The sequence below is a fragment of the Hemitrygon akajei genome, chromosome 8, assembly GCF_048418815.1.
Source record: "Hemitrygon akajei chromosome 8, sHemAka1.3, whole genome shotgun sequence".
Classification (NCBI taxonomy): Eukaryota; Metazoa; Chordata; class Chondrichthyes; order Myliobatiformes; family Dasyatidae; genus Hemitrygon; species Hemitrygon akajei.
In genome coordinates, this window is record NC_133131.1 from 162,374,964 (window position 1) to 162,387,889 (window position 12,926).

General features: G+C 35.9%; 1 protein-coding gene across 8 annotated transcripts in view; it reads left to right on the forward strand.

Moving 5' to 3' along the window:
- Positions 1-12,926, forward strand: part of prkag2a (protein kinase, AMP-activated, gamma 2 non-catalytic subunit a) — a 515,738-nt gene that overhangs the window by 449,541 nt on the left and 53,271 nt on the right. The gene's annotated exons all lie outside the window — the stretch shown is intronic.

A 12,926-nucleotide genomic window follows, 5' to 3' on the forward strand; every position in this document is an offset into this window, starting at 1 on the left:
TCTCAAAGATGCAAAAAAAACCTTCACCCACAGGATGAGAATTTTTGACTCTACAGAAGGGTTGTGGAGGCTTGGTTGTCAGATTCAGATTGAATTATCACAGCTACATGGAAAGATAGAGTGAAAAGCATCATTTGTGCTAACAACCAAAGAATGCGATAGGGGCAGCCTTCAAGCCTTCAGCCACACATTCCAGCACCAACATCGCATGCCCACAGTGCTTGGCAGAACAACACAGAAAACAACAGCAAAATAAGCTCCTTTCCTCATTCCCAAGTTGACTGACTTTAAATGCAGATCGGAGGCCTGACCTCTAACTCCCCCATATCCCTAAACCCTAACCTGAGCCCTAACTCCCTTTTCTGTCCCCAAAACCATCCCTACGAACTTAAAAAAAAAACAACCAAGCCTGAGCCACAATCTCAGTGGAGACTGCAGCTCGACACTATCTTGACCAGAAGAGTTGGCAGGCAGAGTTTAATATCTACACATCTATCAAGGGATCTGGATTGGTGTAGAAAAATAAAACTGAGATAGAATATGTTCCATGATCTTATAGATGGCAGAATACTCTGACAGAGTTGAACAGCTGTGTCCTGTGTCCTGTTCCTACAAATGCTGTAATCTATGCTATCTAGGAACAAGGCATATTTTAAAAACAAAGCATTCACTGGTGATGATGCCCTTTAAAACAAAAAATCATACGATCGTACTCTTCTGCTGTATCACTCATTTATTTCTTAGGGATTCAAGTAGCCTTGCTTCCATTTTAATTATATGGATAAGAGGTGACAGATAAGGCCAATTGCATTTTCTACCTCGTGGAGAAGGAGTGCCTGAGAGGACATGTGGGTGGGTAGTTTGTGAGGTGCTACACTCCTGTGAATGTGGTACTTCTGTGTGCTTCCAAAAGGAGATTCTCAGTGCTGTCACTCCTCCACTTCCCAGGAATCAATTGCACTTTCTCAAAGTGGATTTGAGCACATATGTGAATCTTTTCCTTTGTCCACCTGGTAATCTCTTTCCATAACAGCTCGGAATAGAACATCTGTTTTGGGAATCTGTGTAAGGCATGGGAACAATGTGGTTATCAGATGCACTATCCCTTGGACATTGCTGCTCCTGTACTGAATGAGCATTTGTGACAGTACTGACAGTCTGCCACTGGGAGCGCACTATAAAGTGGCTGAACTTATTTAAAGCCATAATACTGGGGTGTTTGCCTGAGAGAAGATTCTCGAGTTTGTCTGCTTCCATCGTCAGTGGATTTGGAGTTGTCAAGAATTTATGGATATAGTGCATGTGGTAGTTTTCAAGGAGACTGGCTGTACATAACCCAACCCTCAGATTCATATAGGTGGGCATTAATCACTGGTGCCTGGAAATTTAGTTACAAATTTGAGGCCTTGATCTTTAATCTCCTTTTTCCTTGCCTTGTCAAAAGCTTTGCTGGACTTACAAAGGTGATGGTGAATTTAACTATTGATGTTTGCCTTTCCAGAGATATGGGAAATGGCCCATGTTTTTCAGGGAGAAACTAACTTTTCAGCAGAGACTAGAATACGAAACAAAAAGATGTATAGGATGATAAGAGGCTTAGATAGAGTGGACTCAGCGTCATTTTCCCAGAGTAGAAATGACTACTACGAGAGGTTATACTTGTAAAGTGATTAAAGAAGTACAGGGGGGTGACAGAAGTAGTTTTTTTTTTACACAGAGAGTGGTGGGTGCATGGAACGCCCTGCCAGGGATGATGGTAGAGATAGATATGTTAGGGATGTTTAAGAGACACTTAGGCACGTGGATGAAAGGAAATTGGAGGGCTGTGTTCAAAGTATGTATACTATACAATATACAACCTTGAGTTCATCTTCTTGCAGACAGTCACAAAGCAAAGAAACCCTATGGAACCCATTTTTTAAAAAGACCATAAGACACCTCATGTGTAGGGGAAAAAAATCATGCAAACAGTAAAAGTAAGCAAATAACATTCAGAACAGAAATTCCAGAAAGTGCGTTCACAGCCATGACGGCAGTCACGGCCAATCCAGGAGCCTGTTAGATGCAGGCTACAGCCTCAGTTCAATGCTGAGACAAGTAAATTTTGCAAACAGTGAGTTGAACACTAGCCTGTCCCTTTCCTCTGGCCCCAACACCCTGACCATTTCAATTTACTTGGCACTTAAATCGACCAAACAGCAGGCTGTTCTTCACTCATGAGCCCTGCCCTGCTGCTTCAATAAACTCTCAGGCCCAAAGCCTGCTGCCTTGATTTGGCCTGTACCTGACCTTTCCAATCTGGCCTGTTGTTTAAGTCGGTCAAACATCAGTTTATTCCTCACTCTCAGGCACGGGCCCCACCACCTTGATTTGGCCCATGCACGCCATGCTACAACCATCCTGCGCCTTCGAGACTTCAGTTCACACTGCAAAATTGTCTGGTCGTACAGCCAGTTCAAAAGCTCAGCTCTGAAAGGGAAGTTTGATTGCAGTGATCATTTGTGAGAAAAGGTGTGATTTATAAAGTAATTAATAGTTTTGTTTGCTGTCAGGAAATCATTGTTGTGCTTCATTAGCACCATCTTAAACCAAACTCCTGGATGGGAAGGACTGGATTGATCTTGGAGCAGGTTAAAAGGTCGGCAGAACATTGTGGGCTAAAAGGCCTGTACGATGCCATTCTAAAAACAGAAATGCTGAAAGTGCTCAGTCAGTTAAAGAGTATATTTGGAAAGAGAACCGGTTCATGTTTCAGGTCAGGGATCCTTCCTCAGTACATGCTCTCCTGGGTATTGTCATGACCTTTATTGTCTGTACACAACACTTCATTCAGAGATATTCTTTATGCTGCTCCAATTATTGTTCTCATCAGCTGAAAATCGTTATTGTTTCCCAGCTTAGGAATGTGAATCATTGCTCAGTGTATTTCTTGCTAGGCCACAAGGTTGAGTTGATGTGGAAGAGGCATGGGTAATGCAGCTCAGCAGAATAGGTGGCCTGGATAGATTATGAACTGTAGGTAGAGGAAGGCAAACGGAAAGAAAATGTGTACAGAGGAATGCAAATTAAAGTGGATCTGTATCTGCATTAATATATTGGATGTAACAACATTTTGGAATCAGAGTCATTGGTTTTTCAGTAGAAATCATGGTATATCTGCAGAAGCCAAAGTCATAACTGGGCCTGGATTAAGCGTGGTAATGCAATATTGTGAAGTGAACTGGAGGATCAGGACAGTAATAGAGAAAGAGGAATAATAATACTGATCATAGAGTCACAGAAATTTGAGATGCAGGAATGGGTTATTGTGTCTGTGCTGATATTCAGATTACTTTTATTCCCGGATTCTCTCACTGGTTACATCTTCGAGTGTATCCAGATATTCTTTATGAATGTAACAAGAGTTTCTGTCTGAAGCAACGTATTTTCAGGCCATGAGTTTCAAATTTCTATTTGCATATCTCCAGTTTGGATGAGGGGTCTGGACCTGAAACACTGTGCATTTCTTTCCATTGATGTTTCCTTCCCTGCTGAGTTTCTCCAGCGTTTTGTGTGTTGTTCCAAATTGCAGTTTCTTTCAGTTCTACTCGTTGAGATCTGCTCACTAGTTATTGACCACTCTCCAGGAAATTTGATCCTTCCTTTTCAACCTGTCAGTTAAATCACCTTCAACTCCAAAGGACACTAGTCATTCCTAGTTGGTCTGTTGACTATAATTCTCCAGCTCTGGAGAATTGTTTCTTTTTATTTAGAGCTATCACATGGGTCACTAGGTCAGTATACATCTGAACAGCCTTAACCAAAGGTTTCTAGACTAACCCTTTCCTCGCCCTCACCTCTTTTGTATTCCATGTCTCAGCTGATAAGTGCATGTGTCCAACAAAAATGGGAAAGGAGAAGAGGATAGAAGCGTTCAACAGGTCAGGTGGCATCTGTGGAAAGAGAAATAGTTAACCTTTAAAGTTGAGGATCCTTTATCAGAATTGGTATGTGTCTCGCTTGCTTAGCCACTTTATACCTGTGCCACCACTCTCATGAGTATTCTGCAGCACTTGCATCCTACCATTTATCATTCATAAACACTTCTTTTTATTCTCCACGTTATCTCAGCTCTCTAAATTAGGCAATATCATTATCGTGGAGCCATATCATATGAATTGAATTGGATACAGAGCTGCCATGGCCTCGGTGCCGAAAGGCCTTTTTCCAGTGGCACAAGAGTTCTATAATCGTACCTAATCCATAGTAATCCAGAACTAAGCAAATTAAAGAGGCAGTAGTGATGCTGGGAGTTTGCTGTTGAACTGTGGGAATTCAAAACGCAAATGAAGGATTATTTTGAAGCAAGTTAAGGAGACAGGTATTAACAATATGATCAATGAGGAGCAGTTTTCTTGAAGCTTTGCTGAACAATTCAGCTTTGGCAAAGACACAGTTTATGCACATAAATGGTTTCTGCTGAATTTATAGCACTGAGGCAGAAAATGTGAGAAAAACTGCCCCCAGCATTCTAATTCGTCAAAAGTGATTAAGTAAAAGGGAAAATATAGATATTAGATAGGACTAATCACTTTTGACAAATTAGTGTTGGGGGCTATTTTTCTCACATCTGCTTCACTACTGGTGCATGAACAGGATGTCTGCCAACATTCTGCCAAAGCTGAACTGTTTTGACTTAATTTTATTTAGTGTAGCAATGGCAAAAGGGAACCCTGTGGCAACCAGAATACTGCTAAGAATTCAGGTCATATTCGGGTTAAGCACAAAGGATTGATGATCAGTGATACGGATCAGTAGTGCGAAAAATTAAAATGAGTTAGTAAGGATCTGTGTTTCTGTGATATAAAACTGACAATGAATGAATGAAATTTTATTACGGTCAGTACAAACATAACAAAAAGCATCATTTTCAATGATGATTTCATAAGACAAAATTAAAATAATAAAAATCATTAAAACAGACCGAAAAGGTGTAGGCTGAAGCTACAGCTTATTACGCCTACCCCTCTTATTTATACAAAGACATACTTGGTGTCAATCATCACATCAAAACAAAAAATTTCATAATCTTTTAACACAGTCCAATTTCAAGTATCATTTATTTGCATTACTCCCGTACATTTAAAATCATTTATTTTATATTTGTTCATTAAATTATTTTTAAATAATTTTTTAAACTTGTTAAGTGTGGTGCATGATTTTTAAATTCTCACTACAACTGTTCCATAGATTCACCCCTCTGACTGAAATACAAGGATTTTTTACATTTGTTCTTATCCTTTGTTTTTGAAATGTACATGTTCCTCTCAAATCATGTTGACTTTCTCTCATTTTAAATAATCTTTGGACATTTTGTGGTAACTGGCCATTTTTTACTTTATGCATAACTTTATTATTTTAAAATCTATGAAACCTCTGAATTTTAAAGTGTTTAGTTGAATAAATAGTGGATTGGTTGGCTCATAATAATTTGTCTTATTTACAATTCATATGACTTTCTTTTGGAGTAGAAGAATCGAGTTTGTATTTGTATTGTATGTATTTCCCTGTACCTCTACATAGTAAGTCATGTATGGGACTATAAGTGAATAATGTATACAAAGATTCCTGATTTAAGAAATCTTGCGCTTTGTACAGTATTGCAATAGATTTTGACATTTTTGCTTTGACATAATTTATATGTGGTTTCCAGCTTAATTTATTATCTATTACCACTCCTAAAAAATTTTGTTTCAGATACATTATCAATTTCAACATTATTTATTCTGTTTACTATATGAGTTTGGTACACAGTTTCCAAATATTATGAATTTAGTTTTATTTAGATTCAGTGATAATTTGTTAGTATCAAACCATTTCCTTATCATTTTTAGTTCTTTCTCCACTGTATCCAAATGTTGTTTCAGATGTTCCCCACTACAAAATATAGTTGCATCATTAGCAAATATTATACATTTTAATGTCTGAGAAATCATACATATATCATTTATATACAAAATGAACAGCAATGGATCAAGCACTGAACCTTGTGGAACCCCACAAGTTACCCTCAAAAGTTTTGAATTTGAGTTGTTTATATGTACATACTGATAGCTGTCTTCCAAATAACTACTTAACCAGTCATGTGCCACCCCTTTAATACCATATCTTTCTAATTTTGTTAATAATAATTTAGGTCAGTGGTGTCAAATGTTTTTTTTAGATCAAGGAATATTCCCACTGTGTATTCATTTCTTTCTATAGCGTTTGATATTTCTTCAACAAAACCTATTAATGCTATTGTAGTGGTTCTGTTTTTTCTGAAACCACATTGCTGTTCACAGAGTATATTTTGTTTTGTTATAAAATCATTTAACCTTCTTAAAAGTATTTTTCCAATATTTTGGAAAACTGTGAGAACAAAGAAACTAGTCTATAATTTGAAAATACATGTTTATCTCCAGCTTTGTATATTGGAATGACCTTGGCTATTTTCATTTTATTGGGAAATTTTCCAGCAATCAAAGACTGATTACAGATATGAGTCAGTGGTTTCACAACACAGTCAATAATGTTTTTGATTAAATACATATTATATCCATTCCAATCTGTTGATTTCTTGCTCTTTGATTTATATACTATATCAATTATTTCTTTTTCATCAGTTGCTCTAATAAACACAGTGTAATTGTTTATATTGATAATATTACTATTCACTCCATCTTTATTGCTGGGTTCAGTAATTGATTAGCTAATTTAGTTCCCACATTAACAAAGAAATCATTAAACCTATCTGCAACCAAATTAGTATCCTTTATTACCATATTGTTTGAATTAAAGTAATATGGGTAAATAGTTTATGAAATGAAAATGAGTTTTACGTGTGGTTATGTAGCTGAGAGCAAACCTAACCTTAAAAAGGAGCATTTAATACCTAAAATAAAAGAGAATAAAGCTACCTGAAGGAGTGATAATCAGGGAATACAAAAAAGTAAGCAAAATAGATACATGGAAATACCTTATATCGGGATAGTGCAAGTCTGCAGGATTTGGAATACTTGTTGAGATTGAGAGAATAGTGAAATGTAAAATAATTTTGTCTTGATTTTCACAGAGAAAGTAGTTATTGAGTTGAGAGCAGTATTGAAACTATTTGCTGGAAGGTAATACTAAGGAAATTGGCCATGCATAAATCGTGCAGCACAGTATCATAACGGTCAGTGTAACAACTAAACTCTTCTCACGCTTCCAGCCAGGTACAGATATCGATTATAACCAATGATAAACTCTGCCATCTTCTTCAGGGATGACAGGCATGTCTAGTCCAATAGTAATTATACCCCATATTCTGTCCCTCCTGATTGGTTGGTCCTCATCCATTCAGGTTTCTAATCTCCCACCTTATTTACAATCGAATTCCAGTTCTTACTTAGAGTGAGACCTTCATCTTTGTTAAAATTCTTTTCTTTGAGTATTAACTCAATGGCTTATTTTACCAGGAGATCCCAAAAGACATTAGCAAGGCACAGTAGTTTTGTGCCATCAAAGTCAATCCTATGCCCAGTGCAAATGCGGTGTTTTACTACTGCCGATTTCTCTGCCAGTGACCCAGGTTCAATTCCTGCTGCTGCATGTAAGAAGTTTGTATGTTTTCCTCGTGACTGCATGGGTTTCCTCCGGATGCTCCAGTTTCCTCCCACGTTCCAAAGACCTACAGGTTAATAGGTTAATTAGTCACAAGGGAGTAATTGAGCGGCACCAGATTTTTGAGATGGAAGGGCCTGTTACTGTGCTGTATCGCTAAACAAATTTTTAAATAAATAAACAAAGAGAGATAGAAATTATCAAATAATTTGCATGCAGGAGCATTTTCAAGATTTAGTGTGAAGGAATATTGTGCCAGAGAACTATGGGGTCGATTGCATTTCTGAATAATACTTCCCTAGGTCCGTTGTGCTCATTGTAACTAGTCAAAGTGAGTTACGTTTGTCAGAACTAAGGAATTTATCCATGCATCAGCATGTATGGTTACGACCAGGGGAAAACAGGTCAAATTAAACAGGCGAGCCAAAACTGGTTTCAAATCCTTGAGCTGTTTTATTTTATGTAGAGCAAGCTAAAGGAATAATTAAACCCAAATGTAATGTTGCAAATGAAGTACCTGTCTTTGTATAATGGCTGCAATACTGTATCCCTTCAGGCACCATCCCGGAGTTTGGAATCAAAACGTTGGTTATAATAGATACCTTTACCTGGCTGGAAGCCCAAGAAGAGTTTATTTTCCTGTATCCCTTGTTGAAATTATATCTGCATTTTTTTCTCTCTTAATATTTTTACTAATATTATATAAGTTGTATGGATATAATACAAAATTCATAAGGATACAAGTAATATGAATTACATTTAACTCACAGTAATATGATCACAGTATCCCATATTCCAAATCAATCATGTAGAAAAAAAGATTGAATTATGAAATGAAATAAAGTAGAATAATTGTATTTTATTAAACAAAAATCTACCCCCACTACCAAAATGAGCTGGTTGGTGAAAAAGAAAAGAGGAAAAAAAACCTTACCATATAATATTATAATAATAATGGCTCAGAACCATACTTTAATAACAGTTCAAAGATTATGAAAATATCTCAGAAAGGGTCCCCATAACATTATAAAATCATGTTTAGAATCAAAAATCGAACAACAAATCTTCTCTAGATCAAGGCACAACATAACTTCAGATAGGCATTGAACATGAGTGGGCGGGGCAGCCTCCTTCCACTTGAGCAAGATCGCCCTCCTGGCCATAAGAGACATGAAGGCCAGTACCCGCAAATTAGATGGCTTCAGTTTTGTAATACTATCCTCAACAATACCAAACATGTCAGTCAAGGGATTGGGCTTAAAACTAACATTGAAGAGTACAGAAAAGTTTGAAGCACATCTTTCCAAAATTTTTCAAGGCTCAGACATGTCCAAAACATATGAATTAGTGTGGCCACTCCATTAATACATTTATCATAGTAGGGGGAAATATCTGTGTAGAAACGAGAGAGCTTGTCTTTAGACATATGAACTCTATGTACCACTTTGAATTGTAATAATGAATGACGAGCACATAATGATGAAGAATTAATCAATTTTAAAATAGTCTTCCAGTTCTCTTCAGATATGAGAATCTGTAAATCCTTTTCCCAGTCTCCTTTAATTTTATCTAAAGAGGCCTTTCCAGTCCCAACAGCAGATCATAAATGTGAGATATTGAACTGTTGTCAAAGGGTTTCAGATTAAAAGTTTTATCTATTATATTCTTATCTGGGCTTGTAGGAAATGTATGCAGTTGGGATCTTAAAAAATCTCTAATCCGTAAATATTGGAAAAAAGTGAGTATTAGAAAGGTTAAATTTCGTTGAAAGTTGCGCAAAAGAAGAAAAATTCCCTACATCAAACAAATCCTGAAATCGTTTAATACCCAATCTATCCTATTCTTTAAAAGATAGGTCCATTAAAGGTGGTTTAGAAAAGCAATTAGAAAAGATGGGACTCGAGAGGGAGAATCTCAATAAACCAAAATGTTTTCTAAACTGTAACCAAATCCTCGAAGTACGTTTGACCACCGCATTGTCAGATTATTTAAAGATAGAGGAAGTGAGGATCCAAGTAAAGAAGTAATGGAAAATTTCATAACAAAATTGACTTCCAAAGAAACTCATATAGGGCAATTCTCACGGTTAATGTAATATATCCAGAACATAATATTTCGTATATTAACTGCCCAATAATATAATCTAAAATTCGGTAAGGCAAAGCCTCCATTCTGTTTGGTTTTTAGAAGGTGAACTTTATTTATTTGAGGTTTTTTATTCTTCCATATATAGGAAGAGAGAATTGAATCCAAAGAGTCAAAAAAAGATTTAGAAATTAAAAACAGGCACAGCTTGAAAAAGGTATATAAGTTTAGGTACGATATTCATTTTAATAGAATTAATTCGGCCAATCATTGATAAAGAGAAAGGCGACCAATTAGAAAGTGTTTTTTAACATAATTCAATAAAGTTAAAAAATTTTCCTTAAATAAATCTTTATAATTCTTAGTGATTGTTACTCCTAAATACGTAGATTGTTTTCTTAAAATTTTAAAGGGAAGGTTAATATCGGATGGTATTAAATTGTTTAAAGGAGACAGTTCACTCTTATATAAATTTAATTTATATCCTGAGAACTGACTAAAATTGGTCAGTAAATGGAACATAAATGGTAAAGAGGTTGTAACATTAGATATAAAAAGCAATAAGTCATCAGCATAGAGTGACACTTTATGAATAGTACCTCACCTTAAAATACAAGTAATCTCTTTAGACTCTTGAAAAGCAATTGCTAAGGGTTCTAATGCCAAATCAAAAAGCAGAGGGCTCAAAGGACAACCTTGTCTAGTTCCACATTGAAATTTAAAAGCTTTAGAATTCTGAAGATTAGTAAGAACCAAGTGGAGGGAAATAAAGTAATTTAATCCAATTAATAAAATTAGGTCCAAAATTAAATTTATTTAAGAATGTAAAAGGATAATTCCATTCAACTCAGTCAAAGGCCTTCTCCGCATCCAAAGATATCACACATTTTCCGATATTTCCTTAGATGGAGAATGCATAACATTGAACAAATGCCGTATATTAAAATGGGAATATCAATTTTTATTAAATCCTATCTGATCATCCGAAACTATAGAAGATATAATATTTTCAGGTCTGCGAGCCAACATTTCAGATAAAATTTTAGTATCAAAATTGAGTAAAGAGATAGGTCTATACGAAGAACATTCAGTAGGATTCTTATTCTTTTTGAGAATAAGCGGAATGGAGGCTTCGTAAAAAGACTGCGGTAATCTTCCTACTTTGAAGGAATCTGTAAGGGTAGAACATAAGTGTGGTATAAGCAAGGAGGAAAGAGCCTTATAAAACTCTCCAGAGAAACCATCAGGTCCTGGGGATTTCCCAGAATGCAATTCTCAAATAGCCTGAGCAATTTCCTCCTGGGAAGTGGGTTGATCCAATTGCCTACGGTCATCTATCGAAAGATTAGGAATATTTAATTGATATAAAAAATTATTCATTGCAATATTTTCAGAAACAGGGTCAGAGCTATGTAATTTGGAATAAAATTCCCTAGAAGTGTCATTAATTTCAAAGTGATCAGTTGAAATATCCCCATTAATTTTATGTATTTCTTTAATTTGCCTATAAATGGTTTCAATTGATTAGCCAGTAGTTTACCAGTTTTACCTCTGTGAATATAAAATTGACTTCTATCTTTTAAAAGCTGACTTTCAATTGGATAGGTTAAAAGGAGATCATATTTAGTTTTGGTTTCAATATGTCTCTTGTATGTTTCAGGATCAGGTACCAAAGCATATTTACGATCCAGTTGTTTTAACTGATTAGCTAGTTCGTTTCTCTCTCTGTTAGCTTTTTTAATGATGTTTGCAGTATAAGAAATAACTTGACCCCAGATATATGCTTTAACAGTATCCCATACAATAAGACTAGACATCTCTTCTGGCATATTTTCTTAAAAAAAAAAGAGTAATTTGATTCTTCATAAATTTTAAAAAAGTCCTCATTGGATAACAGAGTTAAATCGCCAAAATCTACTCATAGAGTTAGGGCCAGGAAGATTTAGAGATAGAAGTACATGAGAGTGGTCAGAAATAACAATCTCTTTATATTCGATCGATCGAATCAATGGAATCATTCAACTGTCAATAAAAAATTATCAGTCCTGGTATAAGAATGATGGACATGAGAGAAAAAAGAATACTCCCAGTGCGGCGGATGAAGAAAACACCAAGCATCAACTATACCACATTTAGTTAGAAAGGATTGGATAAACAAAGCTGACTTATTAAGTGTGGCTGGTTTGACGGATGAGTGATCTAATATTGAATCTAACCAGCGGTTAAAATCTCCTCCCATAATGAGAGAATAAGTACACAAATCTGGCAGAAATGAAAATAGGCGTTCAAAAAATCCTGGATCATCTACGTTGAGGGCATATACATTAGCAAAAACAATTAATTTACTGCCTAAGCTCCCTGATACAATGACAAATCAACCATTAGGATCCGAAACAACTTTATGCTGAACAAAGGAAACTGTATTATCTACAAAAATGCAAGTGATCTTGCATTAAACAAAGAATGGAATTGTATACCCTTCCACCGAGTAAAAAAACATAAGTTATCACAGCTGCGTATGTGCATTTCTTGTAAAAAAAAAGGGTGCTTTTAATTTTTTAATATAAGCAAACATTTTGTTCCATTTAATAGGATGATTGAGTCCTTTCACATTCAAGCTAAGTAAGTTAATCTTTCGAACCATTTTAAATACAAATAATCATGTAATTAAAAGGTCTGGCTATAAGTTATTGAAACTAGAAAGCAAATTGTAAGGTAAAGTAATCAAACTGACAATCATATAATCAACCCAACACAGCTCCCAGAAAGAATTAGACCCTAGTCCCTCCCACACCCAAAGCCAGAAGGCTGACCAATAGGCAGTCAGCGAGCTAAGAACTAAGTACCCCCCCCCCCCCCAAAAATCCTATTTACAGAAACTCCGGTCCTTCAAGGTCAATTATGTCCCTACCAAGACACAACATAGAAAGAAAATTAACTCAGTACAGGTTTCCCCTGCTATCCGAAGGTAGAGCGTTCCTATGAAATGGTTCATAAGCCGGAATGTCGTAAAGTGAAGAAGCAATTACCATTTATTTATATGGGGAAAATTTGTGAGCATTCAGACCCAAAAAATAACCTACCAAGTCATGCCAAATAACACATAAAACCTAAAATAACAGTAACATGTAGTAAAAGCAGGAATGATCTGATAAATACACAACCTATATAAAGTAGGAATACTTTTCTGCAATTATTGCAGCAACTATCCACCGTAG